This window comes from Polypterus senegalus, chromosome 17 (assembly GCF_016835505.1).
Source record: "Polypterus senegalus isolate Bchr_013 chromosome 17, ASM1683550v1, whole genome shotgun sequence".
NCBI lineage: Eukaryota > Metazoa > Chordata > Cladistia > Polypteriformes > Polypteridae > Polypterus > Polypterus senegalus.
Window position 1 is genome coordinate 94,606,063 of NC_053170.1, and position 19,669 is coordinate 94,625,731.

At 40.9% G+C, this 19,669-nt stretch overlaps 1 protein-coding gene across 5 annotated transcripts in view; it reads right to left on the reverse strand.

The window, feature by feature from the left end:
- The window catches only part of rbfox3a (RNA binding fox-1 homolog 3a), a 976,802-nt gene that overhangs the window by 688,468 nt on the left and 268,665 nt on the right, over positions 1 to 19,669 (reverse strand). For all 5 annotated transcript variants that reach the window (XM_039740613.1, XM_039740614.1, XM_039740617.1 and 2 more), the window contains one exon: positions 11,558 to 11,622. The gene's annotated coding sequence lies outside the window, so the exon portion shown is untranslated. The remainder of the gene's footprint in view (positions 1 to 11,557; positions 11,623 to 19,669) is intronic.

The following is a 19,669-nucleotide window of genomic DNA, read 5'->3' on the forward strand; positions in this document are numbered from 1 at the left end:
TGGTTTTGGAACTCCTTGCAATCCTTCTGAGTTTGTCTCGTATTTCGTGGCATTGGTTACAAATCGTTGATTTCCTAGTTCTGACCCTTGCTTTGTTTCTTTGATATGACGTCCTATTCTTCCGGTCGCCCTCCAAAATCTCATGCCCACTGGGTATAACCAAAACGGTGGCAAAGAAGGCGCAAAAACAAAAAGAAAGCTATGATTCCTTGCCAAGAGAATCCCTCAAGAACGTGCCATGTGGTACAACACCACCTACAACAGAAGGCAGATTAACTTAATTTACCATAGGTGGCCATTTTAAGCCTTTTTTTTGCCCATTACCCTGCTGCACCAAACGTTCATAACATCTTCTCTTTACATTGCTTTCTTTTAGATTAGCGGGTGCACTCAGCATTGTAATCTTGATGTTGTGTAAAGGTGTTCACTATGGAAGGCACTACATACACTCATTGAGTAATTATTAAGAACACCTGTATAGTATATCCGGGTATCCATGCACCAAAGCACCAAATCATGTAGGTGCAGGCCAGAAGCACCAAACATTAGAATGGGGGGAAAAATGGGATCTTGGTGATTTCGACTGTTGGTGCCAGACGAGCTGGTTTGAGTATTTCTGTAACTACTGATCTCCTGGGATTTCACACACAACAGTCTGTGGAGTTTACTTAGAATGGTGTAAAAACACCCAGGGAGTGGCAGTTCTGTGGGTGAGGAGAGGTCAGAGGAGAATGGCCAGATTGTTTCAACCTGACAGAAAGGCTACAGTATCTGAGATGACCACTGTGTTGTGAGTAGAAAACCATCTCAGAATGCACAACACATCAAACCTTCAGGCAGATGGGCTACCACAGCAAATGACCACATTGGGTTCCACACCTGCCAGCCAAGAACAGAAAGCTGAGGCAGCAGTGGGCACAGACTCACCAAAACTGGACAGCTGAAGACTGGGAAAACATAGCCTGGCTGGATGAATCACAGATTGTAGGGTCAGAGCAGCATGAATCCATGCACCCAACCTGCTTTGTGTCAATAGTCTAGGCAACGTTTTCTTGGCACACTTTGGCCTGGTAATACCAATCAATCATTTCTTGAATGCCATGGCCTTTTGAGTATTGCTGTTGACCACATGCATCCCTACATGACCACAACTTACCCTTCTTCTAATGGCCACTTCCAGCATGATAATGCACCATGTCACAAAGCAAAGGTCATCTCAAACTGGTTTCATGAACCTGAACATGACCATGACCATGAGTTCAGTGGTCCTCAGTAGCCCTCCCAGTTACCAGATCTGAATCCAATAGAACAGCTTTGGGATGTGAGATGTGGAGATTTACATCATGAGAGTCAGTCTCTGCCTAATCCGCTTAGTCTTGAACAAGGTTGACAGGGGTGCTGGAGCCAATCACAGCTCACACAGGGTGCCCAGAGGAGACTGGGCGGTCTCATGGTCTGGAATCCCTGCAGATTTTATTTTTTTTCTCCAGTCGTCTGGAGTTGTTTTTTTTTTTTGTTTTTTCAGTCCACCGGACCTTACTTATTCTATGTTAATTAATGTTGACTTATTGTTATTTTTTACAGTGTCTTCTATTTTTCTATTCTCCATTTTGTAAAGCACTTTAAGCTACATTTTTTTGTATAAAAATATGCTATATAAATAAACGTTGTTGTTGTCGAATACCCCAGCCTCCACTCCAACACACCAGGGCCAATTTAGTATCATCAGTCCACCTAACCTGCATGTCCTTGGACTGTGGGAGGAGACCGGAGCCCCTAGAAGAATCCCACACAGTCATGAGGAGAAAATGCAAACCCCACACAGGGTTGACCCGCGTCACAAGCCCTGATCTCCTTACTGCCAGGCAGCAGTGCCACCACTGTGCCACCATGTCACCTACAGCATGCAAGTGGATCTGACAAATCTGCACAAAATGTGTAATGCCATCATGTCAAGATGCAATGGAATGTCAATTTGTCATTCCAACAGATGGTGTATCACAAACATTTTTAGTAATAAAATGCATTGCATTTGTTATTCGAACAGATGGAACATTTCCATCATCTTGTGGAATCCATGGCAGAAACAATTGAGGCTGTTTGGAGAGCAACAGGTGGTTCTACCCAGAGATAGTGTGGTGGTCCCAGGAATTTGTTCAGTGAGTATGTACCCCAATACAGTTCGATGAGATTGGCTTCAGCTCACTAAACTGGATTAAGGAAGCTAAATGAGAATTGACGATTTAGTCTCCTAATACATTCTCACAACATAATTTTACAGATGTATCCCCCCACCCCCCTTTTTCATGAGGTTGTACAGCTAATAAACTACCAATATTTCTGTTTTTATAGAATTTTTCATTTTTTTCCCAGAGCCCCACTACGTACTGCAACTTATTTTCAAGCAATCTCGCTTTCAGCTCAATCTCCTTTTCTGAAATGTATTGTCATCGTTTTATTGCTGCCTGGTGCATATCAGACTGTTCCTAATTTAAATGAAATCCAGCTCCCTGAAAAGAAACCACTTAGTCCAAATAAGATTCTGAAACTGTCCTTAAGCATCTGAGCTTTTATCTAAAAGAACATATTGACCCCAAAGAAGAAAGAAATGACATTTTCCTGGATAGAATTTACACGTAATGCTGTACGCATGAGGCTAAAGTTCGGCTTGACTCCTTCCCTTCAGTTGTTGCTGGGGACCACCGCAGCGTCTCCTTGTGCTCAACCTGTTTTAGAGTTTGGGAAACATGACCAGCAGGCATGCAAATATGAAAATATTAATATGCATTAATGTGCCACCAACAAGGTTAGCATTGACAGAGACACAGACGGAAAAAACAGCAACATGTGGTGGTAGACAGCCTTGACAAGCTCGCACGCAGTCTTCCCACATAAAGTTTAATGGTTTAAAATGTTTACTCCATCTCAATATTTTCCCCTCTAAACATAATTACCTCTGTGGAGCAAAAAATATTGAATATGCTGGTAGCATTTCATAGAGCGCATAACTGTGCCATGTGTCTACAAACTTACACCCTGATTGCCAACTAAAACTATACTGCATCATTTGCTTAATTTTAAAAATGTTTCTTTTGTAATAATTCTGGCCAATATGCAAATGATTGTACAATCATCCATCCAGCCATCCATCCATTAACCTACTAGCTATATCCTAAATACAGGGTCACGGGGGTCTGCTGGAGCCAATCCCAGCCAACACAGGGCTCAAGGCAGGAAACAAACCCTGGGCAGGGCGCCAGCCCACTGCAAATTATACAATCATAATACATCTTATTAAAAGGATAATTGTCTGTGTGTCCATCTGGTTGCTGTCTCTTGTCATTCCAATAGATGGTACATCACAAACATTAATACTGCTTATATGAACCCCATAGCAAATGGCATATAACAGAGACATATGCATTGCATTTGTCATTCCAACAGATGGCGCATCACAAATATTTTTTAGTAATAAAATGCATTGCATTTGTTATTCCAACAGATGGCGCATCACAAATATTAACACTCCTTTTATGAATCCCATAACAAATGGCGCATACACAGTAACAGTTTGGTAGTCCTAAGATTTGCTTAGTGAGTGTATGGTGCTGCTCATTACCAGAAACAAGTCAAGGGGGTGTGGATGGGAGCTCATTTATTTAGCAGCCTTTGGTCGTCTCTAAATCCAGTCACAAGTCTTTAGCCTGCTAGCCAAATGAACAAAAAAATGGTAAAAAAAAAAAAATTAAGAAAGTGATGAATATGAGTTATGTTATGGAATCAATAAGCCCTGATTCTTTCTATTGCTTCTCTATCCTGCGTTTTCTGTAAACCTATGGGGACAAAATAGAAATAAAAATAAAATATTTGTTTGTTTTGAGACCAACTAAATAAGAAATGGCTCTTTTGTTCTCAAATGCATTGCATTTGTCATTCCAACAGATGGTGCATCACAAACAACAATGCTTTTACAAATCCCATACCAAATGGCAATAACAGAGAAATATGCATTGCATTCGTCATTCCAACAAATGGTTTATCACAAAAACTTATACTAATAAAATGCATGGCTACTCAAACACTAGTAGATGCTGGGCTACAACACATGCAATGGATCCTGAAACTTCTCACAGAGAGTCCCCAGACCATCTACTTTGGAAACACCATCTCCAGCGGCATTACACTGAGCACTGGAGCCCCCCAGGGCTGTGTACTTAGCTCACTTGTGTTGACACTGCTGACTCAGGATGAAACGGATGCATACAGCTCTAACAGCAGATGTCGGGCGACACGACGGTGGTGGGTCTCATCAGCAAAGGGGGATGAGTCATTATACAGAACAGAGATACGAAGATTGGCGGACAGGTGCCAGTATAACATTCTGTCTCTTGGACAAGACAAAAGAGGCGATTGTTGACTTCTGGAAGGTCCAAGCTGCCCAAACCCCACTACACACTGAGGGCTCTGTGGTGGAATTGGTCAAGAGCACTATATTCCTTGGGGTGTATCTGGCATTAGTCCTTTCTTGGTCAATTAACACCACCTCCACAGGAGGCAAGGTATACAGGAGTCTCACCACATTCTACAGAGGCACCACTGAGACCTTTCTGACCAGCTGCATCACTGTCTGCTTTGTGAACTGCAGTGTCTTTGACCGTAAAGGTTCTACAACCGCACATAGCAGAAAAGATCACCTGGACCTCTCAGCCCTTCATTAAAGTCATCTGTAAAGGCTGTAGCACTGTGGAGGTCACACTCACCCTTCCCAGGGTCTCTTTGTCCCACTCCCATTTGGCAGAAGGTACTGTAGCATCCAAACCTGTTCCACCAGATTCTGCAACACCTCGAGGTCTGGACACTGAACTCTCCCCTACCCATCCTTGTTGCTTATTTATTGTTACTAATGTTGTTTTTGTCTTATTAGTTGCTGTTATTTATTATTATCCATTTTAAATTATTACCATCTATCCATGTATCTACTATCTATTTATAGTTTAGCTCTTTACCTGTCTTACACTTGTCAGGTCTTTATGTAGATATTGCACTGTATGCTGTAATATGCTGCATGGATGGTATGACCATAAAGCTACTTGACGTGACCGGACACCCTGTTAGGTTACACGGCCCGGTCTGAGTGAGTGTTGAGGGACAGATGGCCAGCATTATGCTTGATTCTGCTGTTGTAGGCTCAGCAATGGAGTATACAAGTTCATAAAATCAACGGATGGACATACTGTAAATAACTGTAACGTGTACTTACATCCCAACACACGTCTTACATAACAGGTGTAGCTGTTTGCTGCAATGTTCATAAATTATAAAAGAAAACAGTGACAGTTGGTGGCATTTTTTCCACTTACGGCAGCTAATATGTCTGCGATGTGTCCACCATTCACAGACTTTCCATCTACTTGTCATCCCGGATGAAGCACCATCTCGTGTGCCATGCCAAACGCCTGTTAACATGGGATGAGATTTCTCAACCCAATATCTAGAAATACCTAATGGAACTATTTAAAAAGCAATTGACTGCATAGGACCCGAGCACATTAATTCAGCACATTATGTCTTAAATGTCACTGCATAAGCCTATAATAAAATTTCACCAGCCTTGCCCAAAATGTGGCTATAAGTTTCACTTTATAGGCAGGTGATATTGAATTTCTTTTAATCCAAGAAAATCTCATTATCAACGAATAAACCTCATTTAAATCATATATGTAAGCAATAAGACCGGACACAGACAGCACATCAGACATATGCCGGTTTTGGAGGGAAAAGTTATATAAAAACTACTTAAAAATTGGTGCGGCAGGAGAATTTTTTGACAAGTTCACACTAGCACAGGCTTGCAGCTTTACATTTCATTTTAAACATTTTTAACTGGTGGGTACTGGGAATCTTTCTTTTCCTCAACTCAAATTCTAAAGATTTTGGATTATTTATTAGGGCTATGATTAACGCACTGACTAAATATGGCACATGTGTTAAGCATCCTCTCTCAGTGTTTGTGTGCGTCACCTGCCGGACTCCTGGTTGTCCTCATTAGATTTCGAGTGAATTCATTTAGTAATTTCGATGTGATGAACGCTATTTTTTAGGTCCTTCTATCGCTGCCATTTTGAGAGCCGTTGTTGATTACAATTCCCGCTTTGCGTAGGGGTGTTGGTTCGATGGTCGTTACCCGTGGATAATCGGTGCAACGGGATAAAAGATCAGCTGGGGGTTCCTTTCGTTACTCAGTCTGTAGATACAAACCTCCTACATAAATAAATAAAAAATACTTAAAAGAAACCTTTAGTTATTGTGTTTCTCATGAGTTTCCTTTGGCTTGACCTCTTTGCCCGTTTTTTTTTTTTCCAACTTCGATTTGTGTCTCTCAGTAGGATTTGGTAGCTAGCTTTATTTTTATTTGTTTCCGTTTCATTTTTTATGGGCTTCTCCCAGTTTAGCTCTGTGAATGAATCCCCTGTCTGTTTCTCAGCAGGACACAGGAGTTGTTCACAAAGTGTTGCTCTCTGGTGGTGTTAGGAAGGCACCTCCAATAAGGTCATGGGAAGAGTATGGGATTTTAGGCATTCTGAAAAGATAAAAAAAAATAAAATAAAGGCGAAAAGAGGGTCACCCTCGGCCCTGAAACAACAAAACACTTGGCATAGTCGTCAGGATTTTTCGTTACCTTATTTTGCCCCCTGTTTGTGAAGACTGTTTTGATCAGTGTGTGTGTGTGTGTACGTACATGTGTGTTACATAGTCCTAGGGCAGCTGTTGTGAGAAGATTGCCAGTTTTCTGCCCACTGGGCGCAGAAGGCTGAAGAAAGACGCTTTCCAACAGAGAACAGTAGGGTGAGAGTAAAATACCGCTTGTTTGATAAGTGGCCTCCATGCGTCTCAGTTACTGTCAGGGCTCAAGATGTATCAGCCTTAGGTCTAGGTTATATCTGGGTGCCATAGGTGGACTCCAATCAAGTTCTAGGCACACCTCAAGGAGCATTAAAGCAAACAGGATATGGAAAAGGTCGGAATGAATATATGACAGATTTCAGTTTTTGATTTTTAATAAGTAAACTTTTCCGACATGTTTTCATTATGTCATTATGGGTTATTGAGTGTAGACGAACGGGCAAAAACGGCAAATTTATTTCAAATTAAAATTTCAACACAATAAAGTGTGCATTTTATTGTGATTAATCATTTTTACACTCAATGTGCATTTAATTTTGGAAAAAAAAACTTCCAATGATTTACATTCTCTCTTGTGTCATCATCCAATTTTGGCACAGAATTGTTTGCCGTGTTTATTGGGATTGATGGCCCAGCAGCGCCTTCTCACCAACTTGCCTGCCATCCACCATTCAAAGCCGGAGAGAGCGGCAGGTTGAAGGCGAGCAGATGAGGCACAACTAGCGAGGCTGCTAAGGAAGTGAGAGACACTGGCTTCCTATTATAAAAGGAGGGCTGGCAAAACGATGCCAGCTCACATTATAGACTGCCCAATCATTTTAAAAACCATTACGAACAGCCGTGCCATGCGATAGCAAGCTCTGGGGAGGCATGCTGATAAAAGGATCACAAAATAGCACCAGGTCATTACTCAGAGACGACTGCTCCACAACGAAAGACAGCTCTGAGCCAATTATATGAACCTGAGCGCTTCATGGTAGGCTCACTGCTTGGTGGGGACACCTTGATTTTGTGTTGTTAATAAACAACATGCAGAAAATGTTAATGATGGTTTTGAAATGCCACCTCACGCCAGGAACAGCGTGTGTAAAAAAAAAAATAAAAATAAAAAAATAAATAAACCCATCAGATGAAGGAGACAACTGAAACCAAGAAGCCCACAGGATGCGCTTGTGATCGGCTGAAAAGCTCAACCTGCCTGTCATGCAAAGGCATGGCAAGGCTCAACAACACGTCTGCAGAGCTGAACAATATCTATGGTGACGTCCTGGCCTGAAGATCCACTCACACCGCCTCTGGTCGTAATCATTTCATGATCTCTTAAAAAAAAAAAATGGGTTGAAATTGGGACTCCCTTAGCAGAACAAACAGTTACGAAGCCAATTAAGTGCAGCATGAAATAAGTACTGGAATAAATGGGAGCGAAACACACAGCCGAGAAAAAAAGTGCACCTGAGAACATCAGCACCATTTAAAGCAGACACACTGGAACAGAAGAAAGAAGAATTGGAAGAAATGCCAAGACATTCGGTGACAGCTTCTGTTAACAAACTGCTGGTGAAACGTAGCCGTCATATTAGTGCCACTGAAAATAAACAGGCTGCAAAGTAACATTTGTGCATCAGAAAGTATCGCCTGTCATGGGCTTTGGTGGAATGAGTCCTATGAAGAAGGGCCAACAGGAATCCAGGAGAGGAGTCAGCTGAACCAATGCGGTAGTTACCACTCTCCTGATTTACGGGAGAACTGTATTGTTTAAAATTATGTCAAATAGTGACTTTAACATTGATCTCCTTATCTACTATATACTGCATATTATATAGTGACTATCACATCTATCTATTTGTCTATCTATCTATCTTATCCTGCCTACTATGCTAAAATTAAAATCTATCTATCACTCCATTATATAGTGCCTTTCATATCTATCTATCTATTTATTTACTGCCTTTCAGATCTATCTATTTCCCACCCACTTATCAATTTTCTGAACCCGCTTATGCAAGGCAAGGTCAGGGGGCAGCTGGAGTCTATCCCAGCACTCATTGGGTGCATGGCAGGAACAACGCCTAGGACAGGGCACCAGCCCATTCAAGGTGAACACACACACACGCACACGCACCTGTACATATATCATAGGCCAGTTTACCAATGCAAATCTACCAATCCCACCTGTCTTTGGATACTTGCAAGAAGCCCATGCGTACACAGGAAGAACATGCAAATTCAATGCAGGTAGCACAAAGGAGGTGATGCCCAGTTTAATTGTTTCTTAGGTAGCCCCGCTCCCACTGTACCACCATGCTGTCCCCCTATCTATTATGTCACACCTATTTATTATAAAATGCCTTTCACATCTGTCATATAGTGTCAATGTATTGTCAAGCACATGTTTGGGGGACATCAACAAGGCTCTGATAAAACAAACAATGCCATCCTGAGCAGAGAGGGGGAGTTGTCACTAATCGTGTTTCCTTTTCCTTCTGCAGTTCTGGAAGACGTGACCCAGTTAACGCTTCTGTCCTGAAGCTCCACCCATCCGGATTGGCGGTATAAAAAATCCACAAGCCACCGAAAAGTCACGGATCATTTGTGGGCTGCGGTCTGTTTGAAGAGTATGGAACACTCTCTCAACTTTGAATTATTCTGTTTGGCTTTTGCCAGTGCTGCACCACATGTGTCTTTTATTTTTATTATCTTTTTTTCACTTTCATTAAAAGGGGTTACCAGGTGGTGTTCTAACTCTTCATTTTCATCTAACATCTCCTTCTTGAACCCTTTACACTATCTATTAAATATAGTACTTTCCACATGTATAGTACATAGTGCCTTTTACACTAGTGTGCCTACATGTCTGCCTTTCATATATATCTATTTGTCATGTAGTTCCTTTCATATCTATCTATCCATCTATCTAATCCTGCCGACTATGCTAAAATTAAAATCTGTCTATCTATCTGTATGCTTTTCAAGCCCGTCTCTTAACTATTTAGAATTTGAAGTCCTTCCAGTTTTTTACAATAAAAAAAAACACTGTTTTTGACAAATTTTGCATGGGCTTTATTTTTTGTCTTTATGCTCCATCACATGACAGCTAAAAGTTTAAACAGAATAAAAGTATTAACCACAGTTTCTAAATGAAAATGCTTAATTAGAATATCTTAAAAATAAATGTTACCTGGAGAAAAAAAAAAAACACAACAGCTTCACTAGTTTGAAACCATCCAGAATATAAAAAGCCGACAGACAAATTGAAGAGGCTGAGCAATGAAAGTGCCTCACAGTCCAAGACTCTCCTACATAAATAAGTAATGGCACCCATGAAATATGGGGAAGAGTCCTTGTGATCAAGACCAGGCTGTGCTTACACATTCTATTAAAGCTGACAGCTGTCAAGGATGATGGGCTGGTAGATGACAAGTTCATTCTTAAAACAAGAATAGAATGTCTAGCAACTTTTTTCATGTAAAAACTGTTTTAAACGCTTTACCTAAAACTGTACAGAGAAAGCAGAAAACTCACTATATAATACGGTACACAGACATATAGATTTTTTTATTTTTAAATGATCTTTATTCAATTAAAAAAATAAGAAAAACACAGTTTCAATCATACAGTATTTTTAATCTAATCAATATATACGTGAAAATACATTTCAAGTAATATACTTAAAATACTTAAATTTATGAATTATGAATTCCAAAACCCACCTCTTACGCCCAATCATGAAATCAAATGCAAAATTTTAAACTTCTCCACCAACACATGCCAGTACACTCTTATAACTCCACACATAAATTCAAATAAACATCTTATACACTTATATTGCTTTACCACCACTATACTCCAGTACACTCCACATAAGTTGCACATACTTTCAAATACTCACTTGAACTTCTAAAACTACTCTTAATCCAACATTATACTCCTCTTACATCTCAACTATGCTTCGGTAAAAGTTACACTCACACATTAATAACCAATTCACAACCCCCCCCGTCCAATTCAAACAAGCTATTAAAGGTAAACTCCAGTTTCAGTCTGCAATTCAACAGCACCAAAAAGAGCAGCAAGCACGTTGTGGTCATTGAGCTCTAGATAGATAGATAGATAGATAGATAGATAGATAGATAGATAGATAGATAGATAGATAGATGATAGATAGATAGATAGATAGATAGATAGATAGATAGATAGATAGATAGATAGATAGATAGATAGATAATAGATAGATAGATAGATAGATAGATAGATAGATAGATAGATAGATAGATAGATAGATAGATAGATAGATAGATAGATAGATAAGAAACACACTGTATAATAAATAGACAGATATGGCTTGGCAAATATATTTAGTGATACCCAAACACAATATAAATTTATGCCATGTGTATTTATCACTTCTTGATTTTAGTCGGTCTGATTTGGCACCTACTCTAAAAGGTATTTTTCATATTTCATTGCATTTTAAAACATGAGGTTTAACAAAAACAAACAAATTCAGGTATTATTATGATTATATTTTTATAATAATATCCTTGAATATGACATGCTTTCACTTCAAACATCTCTCACAACAAATAGATAAATCATCACAGATAAACATAAGCAGATTACCATAGTGGATGGTTATCATTACAAAGGAGTACTGAAAATATTCTTGCAGTTAAATTGTTGTATGCAAAAGTACAGTCAAAACACTACAGTCGAATCCCCAAACTTCAGAAAAATCACTTATTTCAAAATACGAATCATTTTGTATAAAACACCTTCTGAGAAGGACTGCTCAACAATGCCATTCACAAGCACATCACATATATACTGTAGATAAAGTACACAGAGCATAATGCAGCATGCATACTGTAAATACCTGAGAGTGCTGAAGAAAATCAAGTCACGTTGTATGTTGAAAGCAGATATGAGAATCTGGAGAACCTGAAAGGAAAGAAAATTAAATTATAAGATAAACACGCCACTCTTTTGATAGATAGATAGATAGATAGATAGATAGATAGATAGATAGATAGAGACAGACACGCACACACACACGTTGCTCTAGACACAACAGAACAACTCAAAAAGAAGAGAATTATAAAGAAAGAGAACTTCAGACTTGGCAGTCCCAGTGAGGTACTATGCAGACGTATGTATGGCTGTTGGTATAAAGGAGCTGCAGTTGCGTTTCTTGACACACTTCTGATGAATGATTCATTGGCTGAAAGTCGTCAATGTTGCAGTGTCGGAGAGAGGATGTGCAGCATTGTTCACAATGGCACTCAGCTTTGCTTTAATCCTCTCCTCCTCTACTACATACATGTGGGTTTCCTCCCGATTTCGCCCAAATTTCAAACAGATTCACAGGCTGGACCCTACCTGAGTAGCTCCCTGTGACCCTATTCGACATAAAGAAAGTGAAGCTCAACATATTCCAGATTGTCTCTCTTTCACTCTCTCGTAATGCCATGTTCAATGACAATCATGGCCTTCCACCTGTCTCTTTTCCTTGCCATACTAAGATCTCATCGCTGCTCACGGTGTTGCTGTACCATTACACACCATTTCTACTGATGGGGTTTCTCGGTTTTCCTCTTTCCATGGATTTCTCCAGCATCTCACTGCTCCCTAGACTACCTTCCATTTGTTTTACTCACATCCACGTTTCTGTATTGTTCCTTAAGACGGACCATCCTTGTTTTCATTCTTATTGTGTTGGTTTATAAGCGTGTGTTTGGACTTGATAAAAGCCATGTTTGCTAAAGCAATCCTTCTCTTGATTTCCTGATTACTTCTTCCATCTTGTGTTGGCAACCCACCTAGGTGATCCACTAACATCTTGTGTTAACATGCCCAAAGTGATCTACCTGCTTTTATTAGATGGTACTTGTAACTGGCATTCGGGCACTACTTTGTAAGCCCCATACTGACCACCTTCTTGTAATTCAATGTGAGTCCCTTCTGCTCACTGCCTTCCTTTGCCATTTCCTGCTGTTCACTTTCAAAAACAAATACTTTGCCATGGTTGCTGAGTTAGCTTCCAACTTCCCTTGTAACTCTGTTCATGATAAAACAGTTTAGAAAACGGAGGGATTAATGTGGTTTTTACTTTTCATTTTGCGTAACGTGATTTCTGTGGGAGGTGGAATTGTTGTTTGTAGACTGTAGGTTCTTTAGTGTGTGCGAGACTGCATGCGGCCCAGGATGAGTGACTGAAATCAGCAGGCAGCGGCGCACACTTCTTGACACCACGACTGAACGCCTTTGTTTTCAAAAATCATATATGGACATCTTGTAAGTAAAAGAAGGGTCCAGGCAAGACAGGAAGAAAGGAAGGGAACGCAAGCCAACGAATGAAATGCGAGTCGCGGAGAAGAAAGAGCTGTCTCCTTCCTGCCGCACGCCTTACAGCACCTGATTAAGTTTTAACGAAATCAATGGGAATTCACTTAGAGTACCGGTGGGGGACTTGTGGTGGGAGGAAAGAACAAGCTGGTGACAAAATGATAAAAAGGCTCATCCAAAGGGAGGAAAAAGAAAGATTCACTTGCTTTATAAATTAGGAGACTTTACCTGCACAGGTGAACATTAGAGACAATGGTGGAACGAAAAATACGAATGTGGCTCATGGGGAGACTAACACGCTTTAAATTAGTTTTATTCTTTATTTTGATGGCTCTAGCTCATGTCACCTGGGGGGGTTTACTTTTGAGTCACACCCTAACCCAAATAGGACCAAGCGAACAAAAAGTTGTAAAAGAAAGTTTGTTTAACGTTGTAAATTTAAAGCATAGAAGGAAGAGTCAAAATAAAACAAAAGTCTGAATTAGTGTACACCGTCCTAATTTGGGGTGTTCCTAAAAAATGTCAGGATTTACTTCATGAGGTAGAAGTACTAAGCAAGCAATATTTAAAATATTAAAATCTGTGCTTTAATTTACATTTTTAAAGTCTAATGATCTCAGTTGTCTGAGGGTAAATCAAAAACTAAAGGCAATTCGAAAATTGTGTGGTAATCGCAACAGATAGGAGTGGATGCAATGGCTTATGGGTAATTGAAACACGTACTGCACAGCACTCTGCCATTAGTCTAGTTGAAGCCAAGGTCAAATAAACATGGATGCTTCACTGTGCGATGGCACCATTGCTAAACAACACGCCGTCACAGTGAGATTTCTTTGGGCACAAGGAGTGAAATCTGCTGAAATTCACCAAATGATCAGTAAGCTGTCCGAGTGCCCATCTTGCATAATCTTTATGGTACCCCAAGTCATCATGCACTATGGTATGTGAGATCCATAGCTGATACCCAAATGAGCAGCAACAGCGGTCAACGTAACCACTCGGCCTTCTCTAATGAAGGCATTCGCGTGTCGGTGTGGGCGCGGTGTTGATGGTCAACCAGCTCGAGCTTCATCGCTTACACTTGTTCTTCCTCCTTTAAACCTTTCCACCCCTTCATAAACTTTTCATTGATTCCTGCTGCTTTCACTTCCATACCAAGACCACATTCTTTGGTGGATTTCAGCAGGTTTCACCCCTTGTGCCCAAAGAATTCTCATTGTGGTGTGTTGTTCAGCAATGGTGCCATCCCACAGTGGAGCGTCCATGTCTGTGTAATTTTCAAATTGCTTTTTAGTTTTGATTTACCCTTGTAATAGAGGTTTGTCATTTTTCACCCTCTTACTGGCGTCCATAGGGGGCTAGACTGCTAGTGAAGCTTCAAAAATCAAAAATAACATCCTATTTGTAATCACTGACCCTTAAATAGTCTAAAACGATACCCCACATGCTTATGTTGGAAATTTCTCATTTTTTAATTTTTTTTTCTTAGATGTCTAGGACCACTGGTAAAGAATCAAATATCAAAAATATGATTATATTCATGATCAGCAACCTCAAAACAGCATACAATTACACTCCTCGTGCCTACATAACCAATTTTTTGTGGAAAAGACCCCTCGTATCTCATTAGGGTTCATTTTGATGTAGCATGCACAAGGTGTGCACTCCATAAAGTCCGTGGTGTTGTGTTGCACAAGAGGCGCACGCTGCAGACACCTAGGGGGAACCCCACCCCAAAAGGTCATCTAATAAATCTAATAATAATAATAATGCTGTCTGTCCACCCCGCCTAATGGGCTTTGACCAGTACTGCCTATCGGTGTGTGTTTGTGATAAAGTGCAGTGTAACATGGAGCTTAGTCTAATGGCCAAAAAGCTCAGTTTTAATCTCATCAGACCTCAGACCCTTTATCCAGCCGATTTCTCTTTGCCACTCTCATATAAAACGTGACTGATGAAGCAAGCTTGGGACATTTGGAGTTCTTTGAGGTTTCTTGGTGGCCTCCCGCACTCGTTTGGACATTCCAATCTAGCAGATTTACAGCTATGGTATACTTTTTGCATTTCTAAAAGAATGATCTAACAGGTGTGACCTGTAGGGGGCGCTTCAGACCCCCCAAATCTCAGACACAACCACACAGGCGCGAGTTCCAGGTTCAAAAGACCTTTCATTTACAATAATATCTCCACAGACTCACACATTCCTTGTCTCCTTCTTCACTACCCTTGAGCAAGTATTGTCCACCTCCTCCCAATTCTGACTCATTTATGCTGGACCTTGGAGTTCGTCCAGTACCAGACCATTACACCCAGTAAGGACATCCAAGCCAGTCAGAACTGCCAGAAAACAATGAAGTCCCCCTCTAGCAGTGCACTCTGGCTGCCCACAAAAACCCCAAAAGGTTCGCCCTCCTGTTGGCCTGTGCAGTTCTAAACCGGAGGAACCCCAGAAAGTGCCCACACTGGTGGAAGAGTCACTTTAGAGATGCAGCCTTGTGATGTTCATCACCTATTCCAGTCTACCAATTCAGGCAGGGAGCAGCACTCATGCTGGTCAGGATGTCGATATATCCGGGCTGTCCACGCAAAGTGGCGGCTAAGATGACCGCGCAAGGTTGCCAGTTCATCCGTGTCCATCATACTGGATACTCGTCTCTGTCCCCAGACTTGTGCTTTTCATGTAAACCCCCAGATAGCTTACCACCACTGAACTAACCTTGGGACTTCAAATATCAATGGGCTGCACCTGCAAAGATTTAGGGGTGCCACAGTAAAGCAGGTGAAAGCTTTAAGAGATCAATTATTGTGTGTTTTATATCTGTAAATAATTGCGACCATGATGCAGAGATTTGTTCTCACTTTGACATTAAAGAGTCTCTGTTGATCATTGTCAGCAGAATCAATCCAGGGTGATATAAAAACGTTCAAGGGGGTGAGTACTTTTTCTAGGCCCTGTAATTGTGCTTTTTATTTCGGATCGGATGCTTAGCATTAAGCCCTTTCTTCTCATCAAATCTTTAACCAAGTTTTTTGACATTTCATTTTTTGTCCTCCACATTGGATGGACGGCCATGCCCTGGTAATCAGAAATCAATGAAGTGTTCAAGCTGGGGCTCCTTTATGCAAATTAGCCAAAAGAGAATGCAATTTCATGTTTTACCCCTGAAACGCATGACTTTGGTGTCACTCTTTTTGCTGGCTATGTAAATATGCCTTCCATCGATTTTACATTTTAATGCAAGCTACCTGAAGCTCTTTTCCTATGTATGATATTGACATTATTTTAGAGTCCTGACCTGAAATTAATACACATCATCAAATGCAATAAAAAAGGACAGGCAGTTCTGTGGACAAAAAAAAAAAAAGAACAGCGAGGCAGAAACGTTGAGTTAACCACCTACTGTGAGCTTCAGCATAAAAATCGGTTTCTGTAATATTGGCAGACTTTCTCGCTCCTAAACAACAATAAATTGGGGTTTTTGTGGGTCAACCGCTCTTGTTTTACCAGTCGCACTCTCATAAGCAATGCTAACTGGGACAATCGAGCTGCTAATGATGGCCATGCATTACGCTACTTGACAAATTGAGTCTGGAACTGCCTTTTCCGCAGCGCATTTCCCAGAATTCAGCCAGGGCCATTTGAGCAGCTGATGCTCTCTGCGGGACACAGTGGACCACACCCTCACAGGACAGACAGGGGCCTTATTGTCCAGAAAAGCCTTGATGATTAGGTGTTTGTTATTTTGCCCTCTTGTATAATGTTTTTTGTTTTTGTTAAATTTGGATTTTTTGGTTTGTCGTTTGTGTTCGGGGTCCCAAAGACTTCATCTTCTTTGCCCTAGAATTGCATGCTGACAAAACTGCATGAGAAAAGCAAAGTGAAGGCGACTCAAAATGAGCCTCACATAAGTGAATGTGGATGTGTGTCCGTGCGTGTGACTTGTATCCAGTGCTACCGGCGTAGGCTCTGGCCTCCACAACCCTCAAGTAGACTGAGTGGTGGGTGTCGGTGAAGGAGACTCTAAGTGAGTGAATGTGCAACTGTGCATCCTATCATCCTGTTCAGGGTTGGCACCTGCCTCGCACCTGATCTGCATCAAAAGGTTTAAATCCAACCTCAAATCAGATTAAGTGAGCTTACCATGGGTGACACTAAATCAGTCTCAATAAATGAATGTGGAAGTTATTTCCTATGTGACTACAAGCCTTATGTGGTGTATGATGAAAAGAAGTAGGTTCTATACCCCCCAAATCATAATAAGGATGGTATAATTTAATATCATGATAAAATATGTATTTGGAAAAAAAAACATGTAAAAACCCATTATTTTACTTATCACAGGTCAGAAATAGTGTAAATAAGATCTGAGAAAAGACCTGTTAAGAAAACAAGTTCTGGACAGCTGGCCTGAGGGAATACAGGCGGCCAAAAGAAAGGCCAAGGGTGAAATAGAAGATGGAGGCGGAGATGAAATGGCGCAAACAAATGCATGCTGACTGGCAGCTTGGACTGGAGGGAGGCGGTGTATTTGGATTGGCTGGATGGATAGTTTTTGAATCTGCTTGAGCCGATGCATTGAGAATGACAATCCAGTGATGCGAGAGGGTCGTCAAGGAACACTGAATTGGATAAATGAGGCCTGCAATGGTGTCTCTTGCTGCTGCGCCATGCAGACTAGACTGCATGCTACATCAAAGGCCATCCTAGAAAATATCAGACCAGGGACCAAGCAATATCCAAAGACAGTGAGACACCTGGTAGCTAAGCGAGATGAACTGATTATTGTCCAGGTCACACTGGTATTATTGTCTCACTTACGTTTTAGTTTGCTGATATTTGGGCATAATTGGACATTTTAACTTAATCTCTGTAAACGTGTAACTTTTCTTTACAGCTTGTTATCGTGCTCAATCTAGTTTTCTAGGGTTAAAGATGTAAAAGAACTACAGCAGCCAACAACCCTGATAGTGATCAGGCTGGTCAAAGTAAACACAGTAGGGCTATAGATGAGCTTTGGGCCATTCTGTTAAAGTATACAAAGTAAAGAGTCTGAAAGGGGAAAATGGGGTCCCCCTAGGACACTACCATGACCTTAACTGAAGTGGGCCTGTCAGAGGTGCCTCTAAATTGGTCTCAATAAGTGAGTGTAGAGGTGCTCATCTCTGTGCCCTGCCATCTTGTCCAAGCTTGGTTTGGGCTTTCAGAATGTTAGAACAATGTTGATGAGAACAGGCCATTCATCTCAACGGCTCACCGATCCTGTTCACCTCATTTTCTCGAAAATCACTTCAAGACTTATACTGAACATCATGAAACACCCTGGGACTGGTGATTGACGTTTGCCACATCAAAGTCCCTCTGTGCATTCAGGGAGTAGATTTGGTGGTTGGGGCACTAATGCAAGTACTTGGGGGTCCACAACAATGACAGGCTGGACTGGCATAGTGACAAAGAGAAACTAGAGACGAGAGGGAAGAGCCGAGCACGCTGCTTTAATGCGGGTAGTGGCATCCTTTACATGTTCTACAACTCTGTGATGTCCAGTCTGTGGTGTGCTGGGTTGGTAACATCACTGTAAGAGAAGCCAACTGAATAAACCAGTCAATTAAGATAGTAGGTTCAGTTATGGGATGTCCTCTGGACCCGCTGGAGATAGTAGTGGAGGAAAGAATGAAGAGAAAACTGAGTGCCATTATGAGCAAAGCAGCAAATCATCTCTCTGAAACACCAGTATTGAGGACTTTCAGACAACAAATTATTCAACAGACGTGTGTCAAGAAACAAGACTTGGGCTCCTTCATATCAATGGCAATGTTCCTTTCTATCTACTGTATATATTTACAACACATTTTGATGAACCTTGAAATGCCACTTCCTGTCTCACCTGCTTCCAATCTGCTAAAATAGATTCTGACCCCCTGGGCCTAAACCAGGTTACTGTCAAGAACTAGGAGTCCCAAACACTAAAGCAGGTAGTTCCAAACACTTCCGATAATGCCCACTAGAGGGGGATAGCCCTGGCAGTAATAAGGTCAAGCACTGAATTTTGATTAAAAATAAAAATTTAATCTTCACAAAAAAAAAAAAAGATTTCAATCACAACAAAGCTCCATGGAACAAAAAAGGCAAAATGTAACAAAGGCAATAAAAAGCTGAACAAAGTCTCAATGCAGAATCCAAAACAAGGACACAAAAAGAAGAAAGAAGAGCATAAAGTCGAAAAATCAGAGATGCAATGATTCACACACTTCACTGTAAACACAAGTACACTCGCCAACTCTCTAGCATATTCATAATGAACCACCAGGAACTGCAGAAGACCCTGAACATTTACCGGGTAGAGAACCGTTACTGGCTGTGATTGGCAGGTGAACCCCCATAAAACACATGGAACATAAAAAGGCAGCTTTTATACATAGGCAAAACCAAAAATAAAGAATGATGCATATGATGAACATAAATAAGGGGATCAAAAAAGAACAAAAGAGAGAGAAAACACGAGACTGAACCCTGGCCAATGGAGTAACCCTGCAGAGACATGACAATTATGTGGCTTTATTATAAGGACTCTAAATTAGCCCCTATAAATGAACACAGGGGTGTGTGTGTGTGTGCGCGATTGTTCCTGCCAGAATAGGCTCT